General features: G+C 43.8%; 1 protein-coding gene across 3 annotated transcripts in view; it reads left to right on the plus strand.

Moving 5' to 3' along the window:
- Nucleotides 1-362: 362 nt before the first annotated feature.
- LOC140409077 (probable E3 ubiquitin-protein ligase HERC1) overlaps nucleotides 363-12,670 on the plus strand; it is a 701,933-nt gene continuing 689,625 nt past the window's right edge. For 2 of the 3 annotated variants that reach the window (XM_072497164.1, XM_072497166.1), the window contains exon 1: nucleotides 363-536. The gene's annotated coding sequence lies outside the window, so the exon portion shown is untranslated. Of the gene's footprint in view, nucleotides 551-12,670 lie in introns of all 3 variants that reach the window. The other variant, XM_072497165.1, reaches the window with a different exon arrangement.

Consider the following 12,670-nt stretch of genomic DNA (forward strand, 5'->3'; position numbering starts at 1 on the left):
ACGAATCTCCTGGGCCACTGGATAAGACTTTCAGAAAGTAATATGGGGATAGTGCAGAAAAATTGTGTTGAGGTAGAAGATCAAGGACGATCTAATTGAATGGCTGCGTCGGCTCGAGGGAGCGAATGACGTCCTGTTGCCCGGACATGGAGGGAAGGAGAGGCGTCGGAGGTTGGGCCAGAGGCGATGCCCTGTCGGGGCGGGGGGGGGGGGGGGGGGGAAGAGGGGAACGCGTTGACGTCACAATCTGCGTCTCTCTGTGCGTGTGAGGGCGGGGCGGTCCATTGTGCCGTAGCAACAATCGGTACTGTGACAACCAATGGCGGAGCGGGGGGTGGGGGTTGCTCCTGCTCAGCGTCTGAAGCCATTCACAGTGTGGCGTCGGATGGGACGCTGAGGCCGAACTGTTGGTTGTTACCACAGCGACAGGGTGGACACCGGGGCCTGCATGCGGGGACTTGTGTGAATCCGTGCAGTCGTCAGCGCCATCAGTCGCTGCTCGTTTTCAATAACACTTGGGAGGAAAGCGGAGAGCGGTAGGGCCGTCCCGGTACAGTTGGAAGGGCCGCGTTGTTATTAACCGGGTGTCGGGGTGTTGTTAGTAGGGCAGTGGTGTCTTTGTATTTAGAGTCTGATTATTCACTCTCCCCCACAGACTGGTTTTGGCCAAGTGTCTAAGTGACAGGATTGAGCTGATCCGATTATAACCGAGAGATAGCAGGCGCTTTGTGAGTCTTTCAGAAACGCAGATTTATCTTGAAATCATTCGAGTTGATGGTGATGATGCTTCATTAGGAAATAAAACTCCCCTTGGAAGGCAGTGGAGTATGATGGCAGAACGGTCATAAATCCAAATTGGGGAAACTGCAGAGCGGGTTTGGAAGTGTCACTCACTCAACACCTTTAATCCATTGCGGTGCAGTCGGGGCTGTTCATGAAACCAAATAATTTCTCTCTTCAGGACCCACCGTTCGTAGATTAATGGTGTTAAAATTATAATGCAAGATTACCGGGTGCCGCCGGGGGAAATGCAGATTAAAACAGTTTATTATTTGCTATTCAATTGACATATATCATCTCGCTCTGATTGTGAATTTTTGCAGGAGGTGCAGCACCTGACGTGGGCACATATAGATGCCCGTTTGTCCAAAGGGCATGGGTTAATGGTAGATCCTTGCATGGTTGTTCAAGACGAGCAGTGTCACTTTCTCTTCAGTACACTGCACCCGTGTGAGGTGGAGTTCCAAGACGTGACACACCCTACTACCGAAATCGTATCGAGCTTGCAGCTGGTTCCTTTCAGTGCCGGAGCTAGATCTGCTCTTCAGTGTTTTGAAGGGCAGTTAGTGTCTCGATGAAAAATTATCCTTTGCCACACCCTCAAAATGCAGTATTTAATTCATGTATATTTGCTCGCAGAATAGATGATCCTAAAACTAGAACATTTGGTAGCTGTTTAATGATAGTAATGTGGCTGACAGCTCACTTCTGTATGGAGCATTAGTAACAATGGCACAGCGCTGTGCTATTGTCTGCTGAAATAGAACCATAGAATCCCTACAGTGCAGAAAGAGGCCATTCGGCCCATCGAGTCTGCACTGACCCTTTGAAAGAGCACCCTGCCTAGGCCCACCCCTCCGCCCTATCCCTATAACCTAACCTGTACATCCCTGGATACTAAGGGGAATTAGCATGGCCAATCCACCTAACGTGCACATCCTGGAGCTGTGGGAGGAAACTGGAACACCCAGAGGAAACCCACAGACATGAGGAGAATGTGCAAACTCCAGGCAGTCACCAAATGTTGGAATTGAACCCTGGTCCGTGGCGCTGCGAGGCTAAACACAGCTAACCACTGTGCCACAATTCTGCTGTAATAATAATAATTTTTATTAGTGTCACAGGTAGGCTTACATTAATATTGCAATGAAGTTACTGTGAAAATCCCCTAGTTGCCACACTCCGGCACCTGTTTGGGTACACTGAAGGAGAATTCAGAATGTCCAATTCACCTAACAAGCATATCTTTCGGGACTTGTGGGAGGAAACCGTAGCACCCAGAGAAAACCCACGCAGACACTGGGAGAATGTGACCCAAGTCGGGAATTGAACCCGGAGCCCTGGGCCTGTGAAGCAACAGTGTGAAACACTGTGTTACCGTGTTGCCCGATAAAGGTACCAACGGATTTTTATTCCTGTGAGGCATGAGAGGATTGCAATCATCATAGCTAAAACTTGTATGAAATGTAGTGTTTTAAGCTGTATGTGTCCAGCGTAATCATGATCACATGACAGAGTGTACATTGGCTTATTTCTTCACATTCTACCATGTTTGCAATGGAAAATAGGAGGATAATTTATCCTTGATTTTCCTGCGCCTACCGGGTTGGGGTTAGATGTGCTTAATTGGCAGTTATGACAGTGGCAGTGTCTTGTGCCAGGATCACAGGATAATTGAAAATATGTGTGGTATATTTTGTTAATTTTAAAATAAATTGGCCTCTAATTGTAGCACATTGTCAGCATTTAAGTTAAGGCATCAATGTGTATTGTTGCCTACTTGGGTATATTTGATTCATGTGCTTTCCGAAAGTTTCATTCTTTCTACTGGGGTGTCAGTTTAATGAGATCAAGCCAAGTACCAGGGGCTTATGTTCATAAGTTCAAAATGAGGGCATGCTGTTTTGTTCAAAATCCCATCCTTTGAATTTGACATTTGAATCAAGATGGTTCCATTCAATGGTTCAGAAAATGCCACTGTTTGGTGAGGTGCAGGGTGTTTTCTGTTGTTCTAGCCAGCCTTCTACTCTGAAGCAATAGTAATAAAAACAAAATAATTGGTTATTCATCTAATTGCTGGTTTCGTAAAATCCTTCTGTACACAAAATAGCTGCTGCATTTACCTTAATATTCTGTTGCTGTGCTTCAGATTAAGTCATTGTGAAGCATTATGAAGAGTGAACTGAAGTGCACTAAATGAATGCAAGTCTTTCTGCATATTGTAATTGCCCTATTTCCTGTTATTGAGTGTATTAGCTGTTGTCAACAAATTTTGTATGGAATTTTCAGATAGATGATGTCCAGTAACTAATGAGCAAAAAAATCATACGTCCGCCAGTGTGTGGGATAATATATACTATTACATTTATCACCAAACATTATCTTGTTTCGTAAAAAATAACATTATGTGAAATCATTGAACTGCTGGTTATTCTAAAGAATCTTGTTTTATTCTCTTTATACTGCAGCAGATTAGATTAACTCTAAGCAGTGCTTTTGATATAATATTTGTGTTTCCACAGTAAGGATACTTACTCTCCTAATATGTTTCTAATGGTAGAATCTCATCTAGGTTTTACACATCTATTAGAACAACTGCTTTTGGCCAGGAAACCCACAGATTTTGAAAATTTCATAGCAACAGGAAAACGGTCCACTGTACTTGTCAGTTTTAACATGTGAGCTTTTTGGAAATGTCACTTTATAGTGAACCAATTGCCATTTTGTCTGTGTGCTATATTGGCCATTTTACATAAACATCCCATTTATTATGTCTTTGGTGTGAATCCCAGTTTCTGTTATATTGGCACCATTTTTCCTTATCCTCAAAAACTATATATTAACATCTGAAATGAAAAGATTCGCCACTTTTTAATTAAACCATCAATTGGATTGATATTTCATCGCTGGAATGAAAGTACGTACTGTGGGTCATTTTGCTGATGGAATAGACAGATAGGTTTAGACTTTACCCGAGAGAAGGGGAGAGTGTTTAATATCATGAAGAACAGTGATGAAAGTGATCCTCAGTTCAGATGACTGGGTTATGAAGATACACTTTATAACCTGACCTTTCATCCACAAAAAGCGATAGCAAATCTGGGAACAGTCTCAGGGAATTCTTAACACAGTGATCTCTACGTAGAATGCTTTTTGAATAGAGTAATGGAGGCAAAAATCCTGGATCTAGTCACATGCCGTGTTTGGGAGGTGGGGAGCTACAGAGGTTTTTCTGGATGGATAAGTGACAATTGCTTTCCTTACCTGTATTTATCTTCTGCTGAATGCATTATTCTTTTAATGGAAGTGTGTTGTTATCATTGATCAAAGTCCCTTTATACATCACCTTAGCATGTAGCAACCCTTTTATAAAAAAAAAAAAAATTCTGAGATTAGATGTGTTGTTTGGTGAAAACAAACCAAAAGATAATTTGATAAAATTGAGGGTGGGTGCACCGACCTCCTCAGAAGACAAACACGGGACATAACCGACAGAGTACCCTTTGTCGCCCAGTACTTCCCGGAGCGGAGAAACTACGACATCATCTTCGCAGTTCAACACGTCATCGATAAAGACGAACATTTCATAGATTTCATAGTGCAGAAGGAGGCCATTCGGCCCATCGAGTCTGCACCGGCTCTTGGAAAGAGCACCCTATCCAAGGTTCACACCTCCACCCTAACCCCATAACCCAGTAACCCCACCCAACACTAAGGGCAATTTTTGGACACTAAGGGCAATTTATCATGGCCAATCCACCTAACCTGCACATCTTTGGACTGTGGGAGGAAACCGGAGCACCCGGAGGAAACCCACGCACACACTGGGAGGATGTGCAGACCCCGCACAGATAGTGACCCAAGCCGGAATCGAACCTGGGACTCTGGAGCTGTGAAGCAATTGTGCTATCCACAATGCTACCGTGCTGCCCCTAACATCTTGCCAAGATCATCCCCACACCCCCACTTCAAACAACTGTGCACCCTCAAACAAACCATTGTTTGCAGCAAACTACCCAGCCTTCAGAACAGTGATCACGACACCACACAACCCTGCCATGGCAATCTCTGCACGTCTTGCCATATCATCGACATGGGTACCACCATTACACGTGAGAACACCATCCACCAGGTACGTGGTACATACTCGTGCGACTCGGCCAACGCTGTCTACCTCATACCCTGCAGGAAAGGATGTCCTGAAGCGTGGTACATTGGCGAGACCATGCAGACGCTGCAACAACGGATGAACGGACATCACGCGACAATCGCCAGACAGGAATGTTCCCTTCCAGTCGGGGAACACTTCAGCAGTCAAGGGCATTCAGTCTCTGATCTTCGGATAAGCGTTCTCCAAGGCGGCCTTCAGGACGCCCGACAACGCAGAATCGCCGAGCAGAGTCTTATAGCCAAGTTCCGCACACATGAGTACGGCCTCAACCAGGACCTTGGATTCATGTTGCATTACATTCATCCCCCACCATCTGGCCTGGGCTTGCGAAATCTTACCAACTGTCCAGGCTTGAGCCAATTCACACCTCTTTAACCTGTGATTAGCCCTCTCTCCAGTTGCTCCATCTGGACCTGTAAAGACTTACTTACCTGTGTGTGTGTGTGTATATATATATATATATATATATATATGTTTCTGGAACCTACCTCTTCATTCACCTGAGGAAGGAGCAATGTTCCGAAAGCTAGTGATTCGAAACAAACCTGTTAGACTTTAACCCGGTGTTGTAAGACTTCTTCCTGTGCTCACCCCAGTCCAACACCGGCATCTCCACATCATAAAGAAGTTATAGCAGTGCACCTGGATAAGCTCCAGGTGATCAGCCAGACCAGACTGAAAAAGGTTTTGTGAAAATGAAGTCATGTTTAACCAGCTTATTGGGGTTCTTTGAGGAAGCAGCATGTGCTGTGGATAAAGGAGAAGCCAGTGGATGTACTGAACTTAGATTTCCAGAAGCCATTTGATAAAGTGGCACATCAAAGGTAATTGTGGAAAATAAAAGCTCATTTTATACGGGGGTAACATAATGATTGGCTAACAGGAAGCCGAATGTAGGCATAAATGGGCTTTTTCAGGTTGACGAGATATGATGAATGGTATTGCACAGGGATCAGTACTGGGACCTCAACTGTTTACATTTTATGTAAATGTCTTGGATGAAGGGATTGAAGGGATGTTTGTCAAATTTACTGATGACACAAAGATAGTTAGGAAAGTAAGTTGTGAAGAGGACTTAAAGAGGCCACAACAAGATATAGATAGGTTAAGTGAATGGAAAAGATCTGGCAATGGAGCATCATATGGGAAAATGTGAAATTGTTCACTTTGACAGGAAGAATAATGAAGTATGTTATCTATATGCAGAGAGATTGCAAAGCTCTGAGGCGAAAAGGGATCTGGGTTTCCTCATGCATGAATCCTAAAAGGCTAGTGTGCAGGTACAGTAAGTAATTAGGAAAGCTAATAGAATGTTATCATTTATTGCTAGGAATTGAGTAGAAAAGTAGAAAGGTTATGCTTCAGTTGTACAGGGCATGAGTGAGACCGCATTTGGAGTACCGTGTACAGTATTGTTTTTCGTATTTAAAGAAGGATGGAAATGCATTGGAAGCTGTTCATAGAAGGTTTGCGAAACTATTAACTGGAATGGGTGAGTTGTCTTCTAGGGGAAGGTTGGACAAGCTATATTTGTACCCTCTGGAGTGGATTTTTAAAGCAAAAATGGATACATTCTTGGTAAACATGGGGATGATAGGGTAGGCGAGATGCAGATTTGAGGTTAATATCAGATTATCCATGATCTTACTAAATGGCGGAGCAGACTCGAGGGCCTGCTCCTTGTTCGTATACCTGCACTCCTCCAATTCTTGTCTCAAACATTCATGATTTTTATCACTACTTTTGGCAGCTATGCCTTCAGCAAAATGCCCTCAGCTGAGGAATTCCTTTCATAAATATCTCTGCCTTTTTACTCTCTTCCCTCCTTTAAGATGCTCTTTGAAAGCTACCTCTTTTAAGCTTTTGGTCATCTAACCTGTTATCTTGCGTACCTCCTGTGAAGGACCTTGGGTTGTTTTATGTTGTTCAAAAAATGCTATACATTGAACTTTAATTGAACACGAGTATTAATCCTATACAGACAGTTCTTGAACTTGGGACACTGTTGGTTCCTATAAGTTAGAACTAATTTTCCCATAAGAAACAATGTTATAACTGAGAGATTTGTTCTTGAATGAAGGCCCAATAGCGTGTTTTCAACAAAATAACCCAGAATATTTTACTCCTAGATGAATAATACATCAATAGTAACAAATTTATTGACGTACAAAATCAGAAAAATGTACAGGTATATACTGTATAGCAGTGCTTTTCAAACATTTTGTCCAGGGACTCACTTTTTCCAACTGGTGGACCTTCGGGACTCAAGACGACCGACTTTCAGGATTCACTTTATTCCCAATGCTTCGTGCATTAAGATACAAAGCCTTTAGGCTCCCTTTTTGCCATTTTTAATTATCCTAACTTTTCTTTAGACTGTGGCCCTATTTGCCTCTCGCCCTCGTTTTTTCAGTTTACTGTTCTTTTATTACTATCCTTGTTTCTCTTTCCCTTGTCATTCTGCCTTGGTTCCCAACCCCTGCCATTCTAGTGGGATGGTGGAGGTATTGAACTCCCTCTTCAAACAACTGTTAAAGCTGGGGGTTAACTGCAAATTTGCAAACTGAAACTGATAGCTTTTGTTTAAGTTTTAAGGATTATAAAATGATGGCGAGTAGATGGAGTTAAAATACAGACCAGTCACGATCTCATTAAATGATAGAGCAAACATGAGGAAGAATAGTTTATTTCTGTTCCTACATTCCAATCTTCCTAATCCTGGACTGAACAGGTTTTCAAATTCTCACGCAATCGGTACTTGTTGCCTGTTAAAGTTCATTCTTCCTCCTCCTCTTCAGAAATAAAAACTAAATCTGGAGGGTATGGAATTTTTTTTTTTGATATTTAATTGAAGGTTTCATATTTAACAAACACGAACTGAATTACAACACAACTATGAAAACTGTTGAAACATGGTACAATAGAACATAGAACATAGAACATTACAGCGCAGTACAAGCCCTTCGGCCCTCGATGTTGCGCCGACCTGTGAAACCACTCTAAAGCCCATCTACACTATTCCCTTATTGTCCATATGTCTATCCAATGACCATTTGAATGTCCTCAGTGTTGGCGAGTCCACTACTGTTGCAGGCAAGGCATTCCACGCCCTTACTACTCTCTGAGTAAAGAGCCTACCTCTGACATCTGTCTTATATCTATCTCCCCTCAATTTAAAGGTATGTCCCCTCGTGCTAGACATCACCATCCGAGTAAAAAGGCTATCACTGTCCACCCTATCCAATCCTCTGATCATCTTGTATGCCTCAATTAAGTCACCTCTTAACCTTCTCTCTAACGAAAACAGCCTCAAGTCCCTCAGCCTTTCCTCATAAGATCTTCCCTCCATACCAGGCAACATTCTGGTAAATCTCCTCTGCACCCTTTCCAATGCTTCCACATCCTTCCTATAATGCGGCGACCAGAATTGCACGCAATACTCCAAATGCGGCCGCACCAGAGTTTTGTATAGCTGCAACATGACCTCATGGCTCCTAAACTCAATCCCTCTACTAATGAAAGCTAACACACCTTGCGCCTTCTTAACAACCCTCTCAACCTGGGTGGCAACTTTCAGGGATCTATGCACATGGACACCGAGATCTCTCTGCTCATCCACACTGCCAAGAATCTTACGATTAGCCCAGTACTCAGTCTTCCTGTTATTCCTTCCAAAATGAATCGCCTCACACTTTTCAGCATTAAACTGCATTTGCCACCTCTCAGCCCAGCGCTGCAGTTTATCTATGTCCCTCTGTAACTTGTAACATCCTTCCGCACTGTCCACAACTCCACCGACTTTAGTGTCATCTGCAAATTTACTCACCCATCCTTCTACGCCCTCCAGGTCATTTATAAAAATGACAAACAGCAGTGGCCCCAAAACAGATCCTTGTGGTACACCACTAGTAACTGGACTCCAGTCTGAACATTTCCCATCAACCACCACCCTTTGTCTTCTTCCAGCTAGCCAATTTCTGATCCAAACTGCTAAATCACCCTGAATCTCATGCCTCTGTATTTTCTGCAGTAGTCTACCGTGGGGAACCTTATGAAACGCTTTACTGAAATCCATATACACCACATCAATTGCTTTACCCTCATCCACCTGTTTGGTCACCTTCTCAAAGAACTCTAAGGTTTTGAGGCACGACCTACCCTTCACAAAACCATGTTGACTATCTCTAATCAAATTATTCCTTTCCAGATGATTATACATCCTTTCTCTTATAAACCTTTCCAAGATTTTTCCCACAACAGAAGTAAGGCTCACTGGTCTATAGTTACCGGGGTTATCTCTACTCCCCTTCTTGAACAAGGGGACAACATTTGCTATCCTCCAGTCTTCTGGCACTATTCCTGCAGACAAAGATGACTTAAAGATCAAGGCCAAAGGCTCCGCAATCTCCTTCCTAGCTTCCCAGAGAATCATAGGATAAATCCCATCCGGCCCAGGTGACTTATCTATTTTCGCACTTTCCAGAATTGCTAACACCTCCTCCTTATGAACCTCAAGCCCTTCTAGTCTAGTAGTCTGAATCTCAGTATTCTCCTCGACAACATTGTCTTTTTCCTGTGTGAACACTGACGAAAAATATTCATTTAACACTTCTCCTATCTCCTCGGACTCCAAGCACCACTTCCCACTACTGTCTTAACTAGCCCTACTCTTACCCGAGTCATTCTTTTATTCCTGTCTTATCTATAGAAAGCTTTAGGGTTATCCTTGATCCTACCTGCCAAAGACGTCTCATGTCCCCTCCTGGCTCTTCTTAGCTCTCTCTTTAGGTCCTTCCTAGCTAACTTGTAACTCTTGAGCGCCCTAACTGAACCTTCATGTCTCATCTTTACATAAGTCTCCTTCTTCCTCTTGACAAGTGTTTCGACTGCTTTAGTAAACCACGGTTCCCTCACTCGACCACTTCCTCGCTGCCTGACAGGTACATACTTATCAAGGACACGCAGTAGCTGTTCCTTGAACAAGCTCCACATTTCCATTGTGCCCATTCCCTGCAGTTTTCCTCTCCATCCGATGTATCCCAATCTTGCCTCATCGCATCATAATTGCCTTTCCCCCAGATATAACTCTTGCCCTGCGGTATATACCTATCCCTTTCCATCACTAAAGTAAACGTAATCGAATTGTGGTAACTATCACCAAAATGCTCACCTACCTCCAAATCTAACACCTGTCCTGGTTCATTACCCAGTACCAAATCCAATATGGCCTCGCCTCTCGTTGGCCTATCTACATATTGTGTCAGGAAACCCTCCTGCACACATTGGACAAAAACGGACCCATCTAATGTACTCGAACTATAGCGTTTCCAGTCAATATTTGGAAAGTTAAAGTCCCCCATAACAACTACCCTGTTGCTTTCTGTCCTATCCAGAATCATCTTTGCAATCCTCTCCTCTACCTCTCTGGAACTTTTCGGAGGCCTATAGAAAACCCCTAACAGGGTGACCTCTCCTTTCCTGTTTCTAACCTCAGCCCATACTACCTCAGTAGACGAGTCCTCATCAAACGTCCTTTCTGCCACCGTAATACTGTCCTTGACTAACAATGCCACCCCTCCCCCTCTTTTACCACCTTCCCTGAGCTTACTGAAATATCTAAATCCCGTCATCTGCAACAACCATTCCTGTCCCTGCTCTATCCATGTCTCCAAAATGGCCACAACATCGAAGTCCCAGCTACCAACCCATGCCGCAAGTTCACCCACATTATTCCAGATGCTCCTGGCATTGAAGAAGACCATTGTCGTTAATAACACAAGAAATCAGCGATATAGAAAAATAACTAACAAAAGCTACATCCAACCCGCTCCCCCCAACAGCTGATGGGAATTAACTCTTTGAAGTGAGAGATAAATGGCTGCCACCTCGGGTAGAATCCCTCCATCGATTCCCTGACGGTGTACTTGACCATAAGGTCATCTGAACAGGCTGAGGCACAAAGTGGAGAGCACGCTTTCCATCCCAGCAGAACTTGCCATCAGGCTGTCAGTGAGGCAGAGGCAAGCGCATCTGCCCTCACCACTGTCTGCAGCCCCGGCGAGCCTGAGGTGTCATCCTTTTGTTGAGACCATTATTCTCTCACGAATGGAAATCTCTGGTCCTGAACTAGAAGTTTACACATAACTCCAGCATGGTAGCACAGCAGTTAGCACAGTTGCTTCACAGCTCTAGGGCCCCAGGTTCGATTCCCGGCTTGGGTCACTATCTGTGCGGACGGTCTGCACCTTCTCCCTGTATCTGCATGGGTTTCCTCAGTGTGCTCCGGTTTCCTCCCATAGTCCAAAGGTGTGCAGGTTAGGTGGATTGGCCATGCTAAATTGCCCTTTGTGTCCAAAAAGGTTAGTTGGGGTTACGGGGATAGGGTGGAGATGTGGGTTTGGGTAGGGTGCTCTTTCCAAGGGCTGGTGCAGACTTGATGGGTCAAATGGTCTCACTCTTCACTGTAAATTCTATTATCTATGAACTCCGCTCCCAGTGAATGCTGAGAATCATTAAAATATCCGATCCAAGCTGCAATTCCTGGATAAATATCAGCCAGTGCTTGGGTTGATAGCCTCACTGCTCGGTTGTCTTCAGCACAGCACCATGGGATCACATATGATAGAATGAGCGGGTCGATTTGTGACTAGATTCAAACCCAAAATCCTGTCACAGTTACATTTCAAAAAACAAATTCTTTCACCAGCATGAAAACACAGCAGTTAAAACTCCTGCTTGATTACAAGGAAAGCTGTGGAGGTATTTGCAAAGCAAAATTCTTCAATTAAAACTTTACCTTAAATTTTCTCTTGAGGCCTGAGCAGGAGTGCAGCATCATCCTATGACAGGAAACAAGAAGGATCCAAAAGATCTGGCGCTGAGACCTGACACACAAATGACCCGTAGCCCCGCAACCCTTCTGACAACTGCCCACGACCCACCCACTTTGAAAATTCTGCTGTACAGTACGGAACTGTCCACTTTACATTACCAACAAATTATCTAAAAAGCACAGACATTTTTAATACCGTAGGAAATTTTCTTCCTCATTCCTGGGCTCATGGATGAGTCTGGACTTTGGTTGAAGCTTTTGAAGTTTCGTTGGCTGAAGTCGTCTTAGAATTTTTGGCTTTGGGGTTTTCTGGTGTCTTGTGTGCTTTCTTAAAGTGTCCAAGAAAGTTTGGACAGATGTCGTCCTCCTTGTAAATTTCTCTGTAGCAGTATATGATGTATATACCCCCTATTCGCTGATACTGAGTTAAATGTTGCCGTCATGTCCCTTAAACAAGAGTATGGCAGTTTCCAAATGTTGAAATGCCTCAACCAACACATGTTCTGTTAAGATTTTATGAGAAGGAATCTCTTCAACAGTGTGAATGTTCTTCTCCCTCTGCCACTTTTTGCAGTTCTAACTCAATGAGGTCCTTATTAGTTAATGCTTCAGAATGTGATGCAAGCAACTTAACAACATTCTCTGGTGCAATGTCTAAGTTGAGTTCTTCGCCCATTTCAACAACATTTCTGGTCACCTTTTCAACAGTGTCCGTAAAGTGTTGAAAGTCATACACAAACCCAGGACACAATTCTCTCCAACGATGATAATTCCCTCCAAGGGCGGCACTGTAGCGCAGTGGTTTGCACTGTTGCTTCACAGAACCAGGGACCTAGCTTTGATTCCTGGCTTGGGTCGCTGACTCTGCGGAGTCTGCACATTCTCCC

Source organism: Scyliorhinus torazame, chromosome 3 (assembly GCF_047496885.1).
Source record: "Scyliorhinus torazame isolate Kashiwa2021f chromosome 3, sScyTor2.1, whole genome shotgun sequence".
Taxonomy (NCBI): Eukaryota; Metazoa; Chordata; class Chondrichthyes; order Carcharhiniformes; family Scyliorhinidae; genus Scyliorhinus; species Scyliorhinus torazame.